This window comes from Scomber scombrus, chromosome 17 (genome assembly GCF_963691925.1).
Source record: "Scomber scombrus chromosome 17, fScoSco1.1, whole genome shotgun sequence".
NCBI lineage: Eukaryota > Metazoa > Chordata > Actinopteri > Scombriformes > Scombridae > Scomber > Scomber scombrus.
Genome location: NC_084986.1, coordinates 25,700,271 through 25,719,137, shown reverse-complemented (window position 1 = coordinate 25,719,137; position 18,867 = coordinate 25,700,271). Strand labels below are relative to the sequence as shown.

Genomic DNA, 18,867 nt, shown 5'->3' with positions numbered 1-18,867 from the left:
TGGAAGGAAGGGGGGGTTGAACTTGCAGTATGTGAATGCAGATGGTGATCCATCTGATGAGGAATTCACACCTCCCCTAATTACACCAAAGGAAATGTCTGAAGCGAGGCTGGAGCTACACAAGGTGCTGAGTGCTTATTGTTCCCAGAAACCTAATTACCTCTCAGCTCTCAGTCTTAAATGAGTTTAAGTAGAGGCTGCGAGTTCATAAGCTTGATTTCTCCAGCTCCGTCCTCGCAGCGGTTTGAATGGGAACCGGTCGCATCGAGGATTTTTCGTTGTCTCCGCCGCCGCCGCTGCACGCTGGAAGTTAAGAGTGTGTTTCAATCAGCACTCCATTGTGAGTCTACAGCGCTACAGAACCGCCCTCGGAGGCACTCCGCGCCTTAGCTTTCCTCAAGCGCACTTGTAAACAAGGCCTTTGTTCTTCCGGCACACACTCTTGTGAGTGGGCACTGCTCATAGAATAACCATTAATATTTATTCAAGCGGGTGTTCACATCTCTGAGCCAGAAAAATCACTGTGGAGAAGGGCAAAGAAATAGGATTTGAAATTGGTTATGGGGAAAGGCTACAAGAGTGTGTGTGTGTGTGTGTGTGTGTGTGTGTGTGAGAGTGTGTGTGTGTGTGTGCGCGCACGTGCGTGTGTGTTTAGACCTGCTGTGTGTTCACATTCAGCTCGAGACCAGTGCAATGGAGCTTAGGTGCGATCAGCAAGAGGTATAAACAATATAATGAGTGAGAGGAAGAGCCTGTGGAAATTGATTTAAATGTTGACTGCTTGTATTAGCCAGCAGCACAAAGCCTGTTACAGTCAGATAGCAACTTTTACAATAGTTGAACTCTGCTCTGAAGCATTCACAGGCTTCACGGGCCAGTTAAGGTGGTGAGAAGGGGGGGGGGGGGGGGGGGGTGACTTAGCCAGCATGCATGATTTAGAGTGCAAGTTTGCCTAGAAATGCCATGGATAGACATCATTTCAAATTTAAGATACAAAGCTTCTTTTCATCTGTTAAAGTATTCAGACGTACGTGAATTTTCCTTTCGACTTTATCCAGGACAGGACAGGACTGTTATTGCAATGCTTGTGTGGGGTATTTGACACCCGCTTCCTAAAAGGGAGTGGTGACACAGCTGGAGGAGAGTGGCAAGTTCATGGAAGAAGAGAGTATTCTGTCCTCTCACAGGCTGCATCAGCAACAGAGTTTTTAAAACCATTTTTTTCTCCATTAAAGCCTTAATTAACAACCGTCATAAACATGATGGTCACTAATGAGCTTGCTAATAAAATGGGTGTTTTATAACATCTAACAGTGCACAAGCTATTTGCATACAAGCTGCATTTAAAGTTTGTTGTTCATAATTTAATCCAACTGCCGGCAGTAAACATTTCAATCTAAGTGAAGGAAAGCACATGTGATTGTTAGTGTGGTTATATGTTGATTTTAATTTGAAGCCCTGCTGTTCGAAGGGGCAGATTTTTTTAAATAGAATCGAGTAGATACTTTATTGTCATTGCACTTTACAAAACAATACAATAATAAACTTAGTTCAGCAGCATTCAATATAGCAGCATCCTAATTGTCTTACAATAATAAATAATATCTTAAAATCACTAAGCGTCCTAAAATAAAGAATTGCCTGAAAATAGTCATAGTAGATAATCACTGTCAAATAAAATAGTCAATCTATCAATAATTCAGTTATAGAAAAAACACACTGACCTGACATAAATCTCCTCAATAATTTAAAGTTGTCTCATTCATAGTGTTTTATAATATAATTACTGACTTCCTCTACTTCTTTTTGAATTATACATGATAATTAAAAGTTAAATTTATTTCAATGCTTGGATATTTTATTTATTTTCTTTTATCTCTCCTTTTCTTTTATGTATTTTTCTTTTTCTTTTTATAGTTTTTTATATAGTGTAGAATCAGCCTAGGCTTTGACTTTAGAACTAAGGTAAGGTAAGGTAAGGTAAACTTTATTGATCACCCTAGGGGGGAATTCAAAATTGACTTTTAATGGTGAAGTTATAACAAATAAAATAAAATATACAATAAATGACGCACATATCTGAAAGAGAGATTCACTAGAAATCATATCAGAATGCCTCGACCGTCAGTCCAAAACATCTGATAAGACAGAGATATCACTCACTTTTCATATCAGACTGAACTTCAACAGTTTCTGCGTTGGAGGAATTTCAAAAAAATCAGCAAAATAAGTTATCTTGTGTGGTTATTGTTAGTCATTCTCCACTTCATTTGTTGTGCAATGCTGTGTGAATGTAGGATGATGTTACAGTCCCCCAACCGACTTAAACATTCAAAGAGAAGAACGGGCTATTCCCTTTAGTGCAATCTTCTCTGTGCAAACGAAAAAAAAAAGGAAAAAAAAGGAGAGGCACATAAGAATGTAAGCTAAGCATTTTACTTTGATCTGCAAAAGCCTCCCTCCCCTTTGCATTGCATGAGACGCAAATATTCTCGTTTTGTTTTGGCTGCTTCAGTCAAAGTCTGCGATGTCGGTGTCCTCCAGCAGTTTACTGTCTGGAGTTCAAAGAGGAAGATGGTACCGCTTGATCATTATTTACCTCTGCAAGATGGCAATGATCATAAAAAAATGAATGAATGGAAGTTAAGGGGTAGAAACTGATACCCCGACACTCCTCAGCGGTAATCTATATTGCCACTTATTGACACCTTATCATGCCTAAATGGATATTGTTCAGCGGGTTTGTGAAAGTAACACTTAGGAAACAATAAGACCATTGATTTATCTCCTTTTTTTGTGTTCTAATCTGCCATGGTGGCCTTAAACAGAAGGATTGATTGATTCTGAGGAGTCCCCGCTGACCAGTGCCAGCCAGTGTAATTTTCTAGTTAAGCGGATCCTCCTTTGTAGTGTTTGTCCACCCGGTTTTACGTTACCTTGGAGCCCATTCTTCCCCCCCCCCCTACCCCTCCGCTCCACTCCGCTCTCCCCCCCCCCCCTCCCCGGCTCCACATGCTCGCCGTAATTTGATGAGAGCTCGGGCAAAGCAGTAAGATTCAACAGCTGCAATAAAACTGTGGTGGTCTCAGAGCAGCAGCTCGGAGCACTTAACCTGTAGCTTTTCTGTAAATGCCTCCTGATTTGTCTGTCACCCAATCCGTCAGCAATGAATAATTTTCATGGAAGGTGCACTTTAATTACTTTCCCATTTAAATGGCATTATCGTGGCCTATCTAGGTAATTAATCTCGCCAAGTATCCTGTTTCAGCCTTTTATTGCTGGCAGACGAGCTCCCTAAATCCCCCCGAATCTACCGTGCTTGAATGAGCCCTCCCTCATAGAAGCTGGCGTTGCCTCTTTCCCCTTCACTTGGTCCCTATTGCAGCCATTGGACAGTCCTTTTCTCTGGGTGCAGGCAGCCTGTCAGAGCAACGGGCTGTTTCACTGCCTTGGAAAAGGACACAGGCAGACACATCCATAAAGGACTATAGTCAAAAGTAGGCTTCTACCAATATGAGCTTAGAGGTTGCAAATAGTTGTATGTTTGATATTCAGAGTCCTTAAAGAAGTGTGTGTGGTGAAAACACCGACCAACAATGATCTACTAACAAGTATTGTCTGTGTCATAGAGCTCCACTGTCATCCAAAAACTATTAAAAACACATCAATGAGTCACTCTGTTTAAACAGGGTGACATACTGTAGTTTAATTTAACTCAATCCCACATACGCTGCTGCCAAAAAAAAGCTCCCGTGAGAAAAATGTGTATTAATCCACAGCTGAAAATAGTCCCCAACAAACAGGCAAAACACACCAGGAGATAAAGACTAGGAGCATGATTGGTTAAAGTGGTTGTTCAGTTGCATTATGCTTTGTCCTTTTGCTAATTCGTTGAAAAACCGAACGGGATTTGTTGAACTGAAGCTTGTGATTGACAAATGATAAAATCAGTTTAGAAACTAGTATGTGTGATATTAATGACCAGGGAAAGCACTTCTCTTTATCAAATAAAACATTCAATTGTTTTTTACCATTATGACCGTTGTTATACCTCGATAGGGGCAATGTATCCTGGTGGAGATACAACTCATTAAAATCCAAAATATACGAAATGTAATATCATAAAAAAAAAAAGTGGAAATGTTTTACTAAGGTGCAAATAAGATAACTAGTTACATCAAATGTCATTTTCACATCTCATTTTCCACTCCTGCCTGTTTAAGGGTTAAAACTACAGTGCCCAGCTGTTTTGGGAGCCTTTTCTAAAAGTGAAACTATATATTTGTTCCCTAGAAAATGTATGTATCTACAGTAGGTGTTTGTTAACAATAGAAAAATATAGAATAATAGCAGCATTATGTGGTACAGTTGACCATTTGTATGCCTCCAACTAATGCTGCATGATTAATGTAATCGCTACGTCAGCCTGTGCAATTATATAACCGCAAAAGACTGATTTTTATTCATTTTTAAACATGTGCACGTGAGTCAGCTGTTATGGTGCTACCACAGCATATAACACTAACATTGTTAAAGCTGTAGAGATTAATCAGTGGACAAGGTTACAGTGTTTTGGACAAAGACGTCACCTAGCTATTGGTTATTAGTAGTCACATGTTAATAATGAGCTAATCCATCCAGAAAAGCACCATAAACATAATTCATGAGGCTTCTTGATTTGAAAAGTTGATTTATTTCCCTCATAGAAAGATCATATGTAAGTGTGTGAAATAACTGGTTCATCCTCAGGGTAGCATGAATGGATTTTAGTACAACCTGGATGCTGTATTGTTAGATTTTTTTTGTATTTTTGGAGATTTTACAGACTGAAAAACACCTACAAAAAAAAAAGGTGACCAGATCAGTTATTTTTTAAGTCCAGACACATCTAAGACCAGAGCAGTTCTTTTTTTCTGTTCACGTCTTTTCACATTTGAACAATGATACTCTTCGGAGAGCTTCAGAGATGTAGATCTGAACTGGAGCCTGCAACGTCCAACTAGTTATTACAGAGGATCAGAAAAAAGTGGAGTCAGCATTCTGGAGTGGACCAAAGGAAACCCAAGACATCAGCAAAAAAGTGGTCTAAAGATTGAAGACATGCACAGAAACATGTTCATTTGATCCAACAGCTAAAAAAAAAACAGGTGGTTCCACTGGTTGGTCAAATATCATCTATTGAAAGGAGAGAAAGAGTTAATACTGAAAGTAAAATCATGCCAAAATATGATCTAATGTTTATTTTTCATAAAGCCAAACATATCATTAAATAGATCATTTCTAATAGTTGCAGTATTACTGTTATTATTATAATTGCATCTGCAGCAACTCATTATTAATGTTCTGTTTTTTTTGTTTTTTTTCCATTTACCCCCATTTTCCATTTTCCATTGATTATTTTTGTTTCTTCTCACAGAAGCTCTGTCGCCAGCTCTGTTTGTTTGGATGCACAGATATTAATTTGGAGCGTTGTCAGAGAGCCGTCTTATTACATTTCATGAGAAAAAGTCTGAAAAAGTTGCAGCATTTCTGATGTGTTGGCGTCAGCGGGGGGGGGGGGGGGGTATGTAGAAGTTTAAAAAAAAAAAAGAGAACAGGGCGCTGATTCACATTTGTATTCATCCTATAGGCTCCCTCCAAAGCACACACACACACACACACACAGACACACACTGACACAGCTTTAATTATTCAGACCAGCAGCAGAAAGAGATTGAGGCAAGGTTTTTTATTTTTTGGGGGAGGGTGAGGGGGGTTAGTCAATCTACTGTTTACCTTCCAAACAGTGTCTCGTCTTTTGGGTCAGACCCTCACCTTTCCTTTTTTCTCTCACAGACGTCGGCAGCGTCTCATTTGACTTTTTTTTGGCAGAAGTTGGCCACTTGTGTGTGTGTGTGTGTGTGTGTGTGTGTGTGTGTTTCGATATCTTAAACACCTCTGTAAGCAAATAAGGATTTCTCCGCAGTCTTAAAAAGAATGAAAGAAGCTCAGACATTGAAGAATGTTTGAATAGACTCGGCTGCGTGTTTACTTGTTGGTGACAGGCTGGCCGAGCGGTTACACTGATAGACAGGCTGACTGCTGAGTCACAGTTTGCAAGTTCAGCTCACAGAATGACTTCATGTTTTTTTAAGCAAGATACCAACCTGTTAATCTGCTCATCATCAGCCAAAAGCCTCAAAGGTACTAAATGATTAAAGACTCAGATTATTATGATCCCGCTGTCACTAAATCTTTCTTTACAAGGAAGCAAAATACAAATATCTGAGGAAACATTTTTTTCAGAACACCAAAACTGAGCACACTCCTTTTTTTTTAAACAATGTCATGGTAAGTAACTTAAAAATATAATAATGATATAGCAAAAATATAGCTATCCTCACAACAAATCTTTCAAAATAAGATCATTTTGTGTTTGGTTCAACCAACCCAGCCTGCATGTCCATGTGGGACCCATAAGGGTTATATTTGGGCTGCAAATATGGGTCCCACGTGGGTTTGACTGCAGTTTCCATGGTTACCCCACCTGTGTTTGCCCATATGGGCTTCAAGTGGGTTCTCACTGGGTTTCAGGTGGGGCCCATGTTTCTGAAACAATATGGGGCCCATACAATTTGCCCATTTCAAGCCCATGCCCACTCATTACACACGTGTCCCGCATTTAACCCATGTGGGGCCCACATGGACACTCTGGCTGGGCAAATTACCTTAGAATATAGTTTCTCACTTACTTCTATTAGACTCTATCTATATACTTTTGGTCTTATCTGTAGAGTTGCTGTGGTATTTGATTTTTTTCCTTATCACACAAATTAGTGAAGTCATTCAAACTGCCGCAGTAAGCAAAAACAGGATTTTACTTTGAAAAACCTGAAATGAAACGTTACAATATTTGCAAATTCCTCTTAATGTTGACAGAACACAATGTCACACAGCTGGCATTTTAGTATTTACAGTAACTAGTAGTAGTACAGCAGTAGTGGTTTAAAAGTTCATCCGATCGTATATTTCTGTTATAACAGCCTTTCAACCTATAACATCTAATAAAGAAGGTGAACATGGTAGTCTTCAGTATTTGAATACACACACTTTATATGCGTATACACAAGGAAGATAAACCATTTTGGTGAGATTTTCCATTTTCGAGGAGTCCACATTTCATTACATCACAGTGAGTTGTACTAAGTGAGTTGTGGGATATGCAGAGTACCCAGAACTACTTATTTCCAAAGATATATTGAATTTTTCAAAATGTAATTTTTTAACACCACGGGCACCACAAATGTTATTATATAGAGGCGAGGTAGAAATATGACAGATATATCTTAAGAATATGGGCCAATAAAACTAAAACTACAGCATCTGCATGTCTTCATACAGCTGAAGGTAAGTGAGAAATCATGTATTGTAATTTGGGTTAACGGACTTTTTAAGTGAATTTTGCTGTGTGGACCAGCGTCGGCTAAGCTTGATAAAGGCAGCAACAGATACATACATGCTTCCGCCTGAATTTGAATAGTCATTTCTATGTAAATAGAATAACATACATGAGCAGATTAAGGCGTGAGCGGCTGAGCCTTCTCCATGCCGCCACCACAGGGTGACAGATTACGAGCAGGGGAATATTCGCTCAGTGAAATTACAGACCTGAGGGGTAGTTGATGAGAAATGTCACTGTCGACCAAAATGGAACTCTAATATATTCCATCTCAGGTTTGTTGGACACTTATTAATGTCTCTCAGTGAGTGCCAGTAATTAAGGTAGTCAGTCTGGTGCGGCAGATGAAGCGTGGGACAAATAACAGCGTGACCTGAGAACAAAAAGAGCTGCCATGAGAATACACATATTTAGCACCGTTATGGAGCCCTCAGAGCGCACAGTGTTCTCAAAGTTGAGCAAAAGAAAGACAAAAAAAGGCTTCATTGTGGCAGAGATACTCACCCAATTATTCATATTCTCATTTTAAATGTTGATGATCTTTTTCACAGCTTGTGAGAGTTTCATTTCTAGCAACACAATTGAATAATAATAGTAATAAAAGCTGCGTTTGGAAAGGATTTGATGAAGCTCTGAAAGTTTTATGGGTTTAAATCGGTGCTAGTTTTGAAAAGTAAAAGAAAAAACCACTTTGTTCTTTCTACAAATGAAAAAGCTGATTCACAAACAACAAATGTCACAATATTTCATTTTAATATGCTCAGAAGTTTTGCTGCTACAGTCGTACTTGGTCTGATATTATGGAGCCAAATCTGGGCCTTTAGTTTTCTTCATTTGAAAAAGAGATTCGAAACCGAGAGACCAAGTTTTGATATTGGATTTTTAAAAATACAACAATGTATTTAAAAAAAGTAGTTTTTTTAATCATTTATCTTTATCTTTTAGCTTGCAACTTGAATGTGACATCATTGTTATGCGATCATTATTTCATGCCCCTCTCACTTTATGAGACCCCAAAGAAATAATCAAGGCCAAAATATATGAAACTGAAAAGATGAGCTTTGAAACAGAAAAGATAAGATTTGAAACTGTGAAAAGAAAAATATTTGGATGAAAATAGCAATTTATTCAAAATAATTCCAGAAATGAATCAAAATTATATTCAAACTGAAATAATCCAATGTTTTTGTTTTTTTAAACTATGTGGTATTTTTCCAAATTAAATATCAAAACTTGGACTTTCAGCTTCAAATGAAGAAAAACTAATGGCCCAGATTTGGCTCCATATAATATGACCCGTAGCTTATGCTGGCTAATGTTAGCAACTGCTAGCAAATTGTGTTTGCTAACTGTGTAATGGGAAGCACTGAATAAGTTCACTGACTCTTTTCTACTTGTGCTAAAGTTACTGCTACTGTGTTAGCATGTCACAGATGGCACAAAAGTAAAACCAGAGTGAAACACAAAGCCTCAACAAGAAGAAACGTGTTTGTCGTTTCCTGCATGTGGTTTCATTCTCCTCTAATGTCTTTAAAGTTACTGACCCAAGAGAATTTTTGGGAAATGAAGGGGAATTCCTGGTGCTATTAGCTTGTAAATACCGCTGCTGGAATTAGCAGTCGTTTAGGAAAAGTTACATTAGTGAGATTTAAACAGTATCATTATGGAATTATATTAGCATGCTAATGTTTTTTTTCAAATTCCTGCTGCAAGATAAAATAGAATAAAGTTTTAGTTTTATACATATGAGTACAACAGCTGAATAAATCATCAGTTTGATCATATTTTATGTGATTATTGCATACATTTATTATATTGTGATATATTTGTGGGTAGAAGTTCATTTTTAACACTGGAGGAAGCAGTTTGACAAGAAATCTTAACTTTCAACTCCATCTCATTACAACATGTATGTAATGAACATAAAGAGGAGCTTATGTAGATATGAAATACAGCTGAAACAATAAAGAGTCAAAGCCAACTAGTGCTAACACAGTGTAGCAATGAATCAACATCAGTTGATTCATAGGAAATCCATCAATAATATTACCTAATTATCAATAATCACAGAACAGTTTTCTCTTTTTTATATCACTGTAAACAGAATATGGTTTGTTTTAGAGTAATTAGTTATCGCCTCAGTCTCTGTCAACTTTTAACTGCCATTTCCCAATTCTCTGACATTTTAAAGTATTTAATTGATCAACACTCGATCGGGGATGTCGATTTGTTAGTTGAGAGTGTTATAGCCAACAATAAATCACAAATAAAGCTGTGAGTGACCTCTCCGAAAAGTCCTAACTTTAAAAAACAAGAACTTCAGCTTCCATATTTAAAAGTTGCACTGTGTGATTTCAAGCGTTGACCGGTCAGTGAAGGCAGCTGGCTTTGGCTCTGGAATGCAGCAGCTCTCCCATTTTACTGCCCACGGGTGACTGTAAGGCCTCAGTAAACACCAAAATACTTTCTTTCCTTCTCTCTCTCTTTATCTGCTCCCTCCCGACTCTCATATACATCCATGTAAACACACACACACATGCACGCACACATACCACACGCACCCTGCCAGCATGCACCTGTGACTCCCAGAGCCTCTCTTTATATGGAACACATGCTCGGGAATGTCACGGCCCTGGCTGCAAATGGCTCCGGCACTTTGCAATAGAGCCATTCGAGTGTTTCATTTCCTGCTGAAGGAGTTAAAAGGACTTCCAAGGGTAATAAAAGCCAAGCAGGGTTGCATGCCATAGGTGCCCAATAGGAGTGAATTCCCTGGTCAGAAAGTGGACAAAAACACACACACACTGGGGCACACAGCAATCTCCAGTCAATCGCTAAACTTTGATCGCTGTTTTTACTTTAGGCGATGGGATTTTGTGTGGCGGTGCAGAGGGATTGTTTATAGCCCAGAGAGTGTTAGCATGTTAGCTGGAGAGGGCACAATTCATTTATCCAACACAGTAGAGAGAAACATCGGCCTGAGCCTGCATTTATCAAACTGTGTCAAGTAAAAAAAAAAGTTCATAAAAGAAGTTGTTAAAGGAAGTTGTTAAGAAAACTGACTTAAATTTAACGTTGTTCTACTATCAATGCATCAAAAGACTGTGTATAATGTGAAATGGGTCACTTCTAGTGTAGTACCCTCCCCACCCACCCCCTTAACTCTGCAGTTCCCCTCAGCTCTACGGTTCTTTCTAAACCTCAATTGAGACAAAAGACAGAAATACACTCACTCCACTAAATGGCCCCTGGGCAGCAAAACTGAGCTGTGGGTCCCTATAGGTGTTGACACCGGGCCCCTCGACAAAACCGAGCCTTTTAATTTGAGTCTTTATTGTTCATTAGCAGTACATATTCAAATGTCAGCAATCTGTTTGACACATGGTAAAGCTGTGGTTTTTTTGGGGGGCCCCTGAATGTCTGGCCCCTCTGATCCAGACTTGCTTCTGAAGACGTGTTTTGGAGCGACTGTACAATATAGATGGAAGTAATAATTCAGAATAGGACAGCTTTAGCTCGCTGTGTGTTAATTACTATTGAAAATATTAAAGACGACAAAAATGAGTAGGAATGAACAATGAGGGCAGATATAGAGGCGATCCTCGCATCTTATTGGCTATTCCAGCGTCGAATATAGTCCATATGATTAATCATGTGATCCCGAAATCTGCTCTTAAAGGTTACTCCTACACTTTGCTTTAAGTCTCTTGATAAATGTGTCCTATTGTTAAATTGTGGTGAAGAAATATCTCATCTGTAATAGCTTTCTAAGCATTATAAGAAGTCATCAGAGCTTTCAGCCTTGATTATTTAGGCCTTTGTACAGAATACATTTGATATCTATTTGCAGTCTTCAGTGTTTCAATTCATTTCTAGCACTGTGTCTGAGTTTGACCCAGAGCATGTTTGCTAGAAAGCCTCTCTTCTCCAAACAGTTTGTTTTTTCTCCCTCCTCGAGGTCTATGAAATGGTTTTATGGTCGTCGGATTGGCAGAGGTTTCGCGTTGCGTAACACAATTGCGGTTGTGGGGGTCTGTGAAGATTTTTTGGGGGGGTTCTGTGAGCATTACTCACTGGCGCTTTGTGAGATGAAAGAATCAGGAGAGATTGACAGCTAGGCTCCCCCCCCACCCGTCTTTCATTGTCTCATCAGCATACTGTCTCCTGCAGTGAGGAAAACTAATTATGTCTTCAACCCCCTGCTTCACCCCCTCCCCTTTTATTCAGATCATCACACTTGGAAATCATAATGAGTTTGTGGCAGACCACTTTGGCTTTGGAGAAAAGAAGGGAAGGGGGAAAAAAATTCAGAAAGTCCATTTGCCTCAACTCAAACAGGCCGCTGGCAATTACGGACAACCTTTTAACCCTAGAAAGCTGTCACCTCAAATTTTTTCAGGGCCTGACCAAGACTCAGTTTAGTCCTGTGCACCTGCTAGCTTCCTCAGCTGTACTTCTTGTGGCTGAAACCAGCGCTGTACCAAAACCTTTTTGTTATCAAAGGAGAGGGTGTGTATGACAGCCATCTGGTAGGCTGCTTTTAATTATTTGTTATAAAACGACAGTAAAAAGATTATGGCAGCCGGGTATCCGAAAGGACGTTGGTATCGGCTGCCGAGCAGATGGGCTTCACATCTGGGCTAGAGGAAGTTAGTGAGGGCGCGAGCGACGCCGTGACAAGGTAACACGGCCAAGAGCTCTTCTCAAAGTCTCCCAGTCCCTTTATATCAGACGATCTCCTGAACCCGTCCCGTCCTCTCTGCTCACTCTGCTGCGACCTCGGACAGACGGGACAAAGAGGTAGCGGGAAGTGTTTTGGTCTAACTGAAGGAAAGAGTCCTGCTGGGAGAAAATAGCTGCCTATTTAACCTCGTGATTGCAAAGATGGTGACACAATGCAAAAGCACAACACAGTTTAGTAGAAAATAGAACAATTAGAAAAAGAGAAATCCAGAGAAGAAATGTACAGGCAGGTGGATGTAGATAAAAAAAACATCCAATCCTTGGACCCAATATTGTTTGATGGACTTGCTTACCCTTAACCTTCCTTTGGTACTATTACCTGTTTGAATGTATTCTTACAATTGGTGTAATGGTACCCAAAATACATGAAGTGGTATGTACTTCTGTTTTGGGGTCACAGTTAGATACAATTTTGGTACAGCAGAAAAAAAGGCACATAACACCTAAGCCTTTTATTTTGAAAAATGTAAACATCCAACAATACCTCATCGACCAAAACTATTGAAACAGTTTAGTTGTGATGCTGGAAACTATTACTCTAGTACCACTCTACTACTCTGTAAATTGTTGTCTTATCATTGCAGAACTATATATTCTACATCTTTGGCAGTAGTTGTTTGTTTGTATGTTGATTTATTATTTGGAATTAAGGTTTCCAAGTAAGATACATTGGCACCATGGACTGTGCTTTAAAGGATGGAAACTAATGGGCATTTTTTGGAAACACAAACTGTCAAAAATGCAACTATTGCATTGGCATCCATCATCGATGGATGAAGGTAAAAAGAAAGATGAAAATGTCTGCATTTCTTTTGTTTGTACCATTAAAGCCCCAATTCATTCACATCTTTTGCAGCATTTCCTTGGTGGATGTGTTGTTTTCACTATTCATTTTGACAGTACACTATCTGGAACCAAGCACCCAGCATCTACTGCATGTTGTCAAGCAGTAAAGCCGAGGAGAGCTCTTCTTCTGTGAGAATGGCGTGCTGAAATGTATTCTCCAAAGAAAGATTACATCTAAATGAAAGTTGGAAGAGCTTGTATCCTTAGAGACCAAGCTAATTAAATTTGTAAATTCCCCCAAATCGTCTCCCTATCGCGCTGGTGGCTCGCTGTCGAATACTGCCAAAAAAGTATGTCACAATGTGTTAAGACCAGTATACTTTGGCAGTAGACATCTAGATGAGAAACGAAATTAAAAGTGAGCGTAGACCCCCCCGTGTTTTTTTTGTAAAAACACTCCTCTATATAGTGGCCAGGAAGAGAGATAACCACTTATTAATTTCATGACGTTATTTGATTTTGTCTACCATTCAAAATTAAATTACATCTCGCTCGGAATATTCGGCGGCTTAATGCATTGACTGGATGTATTTCAGCTGTATGGATTTGTTAATCTGAGATATAGATAACGGTTTTTGCTTTCTGGATGAAATTAAATCGCGGTTGATAACACAAGATGAATTTAGCCTGGGAGTCCATAGTGTGCAGCATCTGACAGCCGCTGGAAACGAGTGCGTACTGTAAAGTCAGTTCCTCCCCCTCACACACTGAAACCATGATGTGATGGAGGAGGGGAAGTCTTCTCTTCAGGACTGCCAACATGCTTTATTGTTATTTTATCACCTCAGCCAAACTGAAGGTAGCTCACTTTAAACTGTGTGAACAAGGTCTGGCATTTGCATCACAATAACTTACCGCTCTCCAATTAACTGGTGACAAAGTGGATTGGAGATACGCTAAGTAAACACACCGGACGTCTGACACAAAGAGGCAAAAAGCCGATGTCTGTCATTGTTCAGGGGGTAATTGGGATGGGGTTTGGGAGAAGCTCAGCACCCTGGAAAGCAAACTATCGTCTGGGCCCTCCCACTAAGTCTTAAGCCTCGACTCCCTCGCTGCCTATCAGACACAAATCACCAATTACAGTAATGGCAAATCCTGCGGCCAGTACACAAAGGCTGACAATGATGTGACACCTTTGCCGGCCTTAATCAGGATATCGGGCTTCATCTCTCTCTTCTCTCTCTTGTTATGAAATTTTAAGCTGCTTTTTGGCCAATTTCAAATGGTGATGTTATCCTTTTTGGACTTTGTTAAGAAAGAATATGTCTGTTTGGGAGTTTAAATCTGTAAACACTCACTGCCATTAACACGTTTTGTATTTCTTGTGTGAAAACCTTGATGTGACGTTTTTGTGTCACATCTCCTGAGACTGTTTTTTTTTTCTACTTTTGTCAGATGAAAAATGATAAGAGCTACCATTTTATTCTTGGCCTTAAGTTTTGTGGGGTTGATGTATATTTGGGAAAAGTTGAGGTTATCTCGGTTGGCTCAGTGTTTCATGTGTCTGTTATGTTTGAACCATAATGTGGGTAAAGTTACTCATAGCTGATATTTATCTAGGCCTATATGTTGCATGTGTTTGCCATGTCATTCATAGCTTTTATGTTTGACAGGGTGCCTGAATTATACATTTATACTATATTGCTGATATACCTAAATTCCATACCTATACTTTCCCGACTTTGGAATCCAGGAATATAAACACAACTAGATCATCCTGTTTTCATTTCACAGAGAAATCCACATTTTGTTCAATGTCATTTAAACAGACGTATCACACATTAGTGCTTTCAGTACTTGGCAGTACTTAGCAAAAACAGTACTGAGGTTTGATATCCAGCCCTAATTAACACCAGTATGAATTAAAATCTTTCAGCATGTTGTTGGTGCAGGCTGAGGCAAGTTGACACCTCTGCAATCCGACAGCAGTAAAATCCTAAACCCACTTCCATCACAGCTGCAGGGGACAGCACTGACTGGTTGATGTATGACTTTTTAGCACAAGGCCAGACTTAGCCTGATATACTGACAAACTAACTTACTGTATGACTGTGCTTGTGTGTGTTGTGTGTGTGTGTATGTGTGTGTGTTTTTCTGCTCCACACTGCTGGTGGTCCTCTTGTAGTGGGGGAATCTGCATCACAAACAGCCAGCACCCCTCCACCCCCCCCCTCCACCCTCTCACCCCCTGCTGCTGCTTTCTGAGCCTCAATCCACACAGCTCTGGTAGGCCGCAGCATAGCACAGAGCAGCACAGAGCAGCCGCCTATATAGATATGAATGGTCCCACCAACTATTCTAGAGTTTAATAGTGAAGGATTAAGGCAATTCAGACAGATTTACAAAAGGCAGCTTTTTTTTAATTGTCTCTGTGTGACTAATGGCAGTTGGGTTATGCCGGGTGTTTTAGGAGACAACACAATGTGTTCAAGGCATTGACTGCTGATTATTTCCATGTGGAGGCTGAGAATTTATTTGACCAGAGCGTAGTGTTTGCAGCAGGGAAGATTAAGAAATAGCTTTTTTTTCTCCTTTTTTTTCTCGTCTCTGTACAGAACCACTTTGACAGCTTCTCTTTGTGCTCTACCTGCCTCCTTTCCCTCTTAAAGAAAATAGAAATATGATTCCCAGCTAAAGAAAAAAAAGCAGTTAAGTACAGATTGAGTTTTTTTTTTTTTTTTTTACTTTTAGTCTGGCCAATCTCCAAACTTTAATCAGTCTGCCGACTTCAAGGAGGTCCAGCACTTTCCACGGGCGTCTTTCTTACCCAGTAGGGAATGCGATTCATCTCTTCAGCCTGCACTTTTTATTTGACCGTTCCCTGCTTCTGTCGTTTTTTTTTTTTTTTTTTGGTTAAGCGGCTCTCCATAAGCTCACCACAAAGTCGTGAAACAGCCAAAAAATGAGAAAACATTACACAGTTAATAGAGCCGTTACAAAAACTACCTTTCTGGATTGCTTAATGCCACCAGGTGCCACCTTGAGCGCGGTGGATGTATCACGTTGCTCGGCTCCTACTTTTTGAAGTTCTCTCTCTTTCTTTTTCTTCGCCGACGATCTCTGACATCTCATTAGACTGCCTGTTATCCTGTATTACCCACACTAAAGCAGAGTGATCACACTGGATATTATTAAGTAAATTTTTCTGTAACCAGCCAAAGAAGAAAAGAGTCATTATCTAGTCCAATATATAGTTTGGCGGGGCAAAAACAGAGACACTTTGCTCGAAGGAGAAAGCACGAGCTATGAGATTGTTTCCCAAGATACATTTTCAGGGCTAATTATCTCGCAATAATGACATCATTATAATGATAGTGAGCCAGGGCTCAGGCTGTTGAAGAATGAAGCTTTGTTCACACAGCTCTCGCACATATTCCTTTCAACACTTTTTTTTTAGACACGGGAAACAAATAATTTTACACACAATGACTAAAACATTAAAATAAACTGCAGGTGTTTTTTTTTTTTTTTTTTTTTAAATAAAAATAAGCTTTCAATAAAAACACCAGCATCAGACGGTGTCACATAATCAAGCCGGGATATCCGATACATTCACATTTTCCCCCTCAAGATGAGTAAGTTATTCCTACTATTTTCCCAGACTTTTTGACAGCCCCGCCGAGAGAGCCAGTGTGAACTCGCTGCTGTCAACCGCAGGGTTTTTATGCACAGGTGGAGAGAGCAACAGTGAGAGAGAGAGAGAGAGAGACAGAGAGAGAGAGAGAGAGTGAGAAAAGTCGAGTCGAGAGAAAGTGAAAGTCACGACCCTGACGGAAATAGTCTTGTGGCTGAAAATGTCTGCTTCTGTGGCTCGAGAAAAATGGTTACCTGTATTTTATTCTATATGGCTAGATGTAATACAAATAAGCCTCCAAAACACACACTAGAATAATCCCTAGAATAATAAATGGGGGGGGGGGGGGGGGGGGGGGGGGGGGGGGGGGGTAATGAGTTAGTGGCAGTATGATAAAAAATGATGTCTCGAGGTAGCTGCACTTTTTCTGGGCGATGATGCAAATCAATGAGCTTTTTATTTTGATATGATTCTGCATCAATGTGAGGAGCTACGCTGATTTATAAGGTATTTAAATTAACTGGATTTGCCCAAAAAAAGATTGTATCAAGAGGAAAATAATCAGGAACAATGGATTCATCATTCAAGTAAGACACAAAAAAAAAGTCTGCACACTGCACGATAACTCCCAGTAAATTCAATTTAACAAAGCAACATTTCAATCTAACAGAGATCTTATCTTCATTACCCAAAATTGGCATTTTTTAAAATTGTATTTGTATCTTCCCCATATATTTATCATGCATAATTTGATCCAGTAAAACTATATTCTACATTTTCTTTGTCTCTATATTTGATGTTAGTGGTGCAAAAGTCCCTTCATCAAAAATACCAATATACAGTTGACCTCTGGCTTTTAGGGCCCTGACCTGTTTTACCCAATTTAACCCTTACACACTGTTCATATTCAGGCATTTTACACTATCCCCTTATAATTAGTCTTTATACAAATTTTTGGACTGCAAATAATTTGCAGTCTTTAACAAATGTGCACAAAATACCTTTAGAAAGTTGAAATATTTCAATTTCACCAAATATTTAGCTAAAAGAAAACGTTTTTAGGGTTTCTTTTTTCTCTCTCAAATGTAAAAATGAACAGTATGTAAGGGTTAAAAGTACATCTCTGGAAGCTGTTTTCATTTTTTTTTTAATTTCAGGATTGCAAAAGCTTTAGGGCGGATTATCCCTTTAACTTGGAGCAAGCACAGTTGTAAACAGCTGCATCTCCCACCTCAGCGAGCCCTCCCGTGGCTCCCTGTCCTCGGTCAAAGGTCATATTATTCGGTGGGAGTCCCGCACCAGTGCTGGCATACTATATATTATTATTATTATTATTATTATCCTCTTCCTCCACAAACAGAATGGGGGGGAAAAGAGGATTTACGCCCCTGCTTTCTTTGGGCACGCTTGTTTATCTAGCAGGTGTTACAGCTTTACCGGGCGTCTCGCCACGCAGTGAGTCTGACTGCCTGCCGATTATGGTTAGTCACTTACCTTGGAAGGTAGTGGGGGCAGGAGGGTGGGGGCAAAGGGAGGTGGAAGGTGGCGTAGGTGGGACAAAGGACACTGGACGTGCCTTTGTAGGGCAGCGGGGAACGCTGGGGTTGAGTTCAGCAAGGCAACCTGAGAGCTGGCTTTGTCTCTACAAGCAGCCCATCACTCAGCGCAGCTTCAGTTGAAAACAGTTCGGGGCTAGAGGGGGTAAGAGGGCAGGGCTGCACCGTCCCCTGTCCCCAGCCTTCCTTCCTGCCTGCCTGCCTGCCTGCCTGCCTGCATGGGAATAATCAGCTCTTGTTAGACTCGGTTTTGCTGTTTAGCGGCACAAACAGCTTTTACACGACACTCGCTAATAAATCATAGTTATGAATTTGATCTAAACAGATTGTTACACGCAGCCAGTTGTGACAAACCGACTCAGAAATTGTTTCAAAAGCATGTTTAAAAAAAACACAAAAAAAACATCCCACAATATCCATAAGCCCTCACAGAGACGCTGCTCGTCTCAAGCTGTCATTAATCATAATCAGTCTGGCTGCTTCCATAAGTTAACAGAACATAAAAAGGGGGGGAAAAAAGAGAGAGATGTGGCTCAGGAAGTCAATCATTTAAAGGATCAGCACTATCCACGCAGTGCTACACATGAGCGTACCGGTGCTTTGTAAAGAAGCGTTCCTCAAGGACATGCCTGCTGCCGTGTGTTTTTTTCGTGGAGCGCGAGGCGGCGACACACCCAGTCGTGAGCCGCCGTCTGGATCCCTTCAAC

The 18,867-nt window shown here is 40.0% G+C and overlaps 1 protein-coding gene across 9 annotated transcripts in view; it reads left to right on the top strand.

Moving 5' to 3' along the window:
* The window catches only part of epha7 (eph receptor A7), a 90,191-nt gene that overhangs the window by 35,149 nt on the left and 36,175 nt on the right, over positions 1-18,867 (top strand). The window lies entirely within an intron of this gene.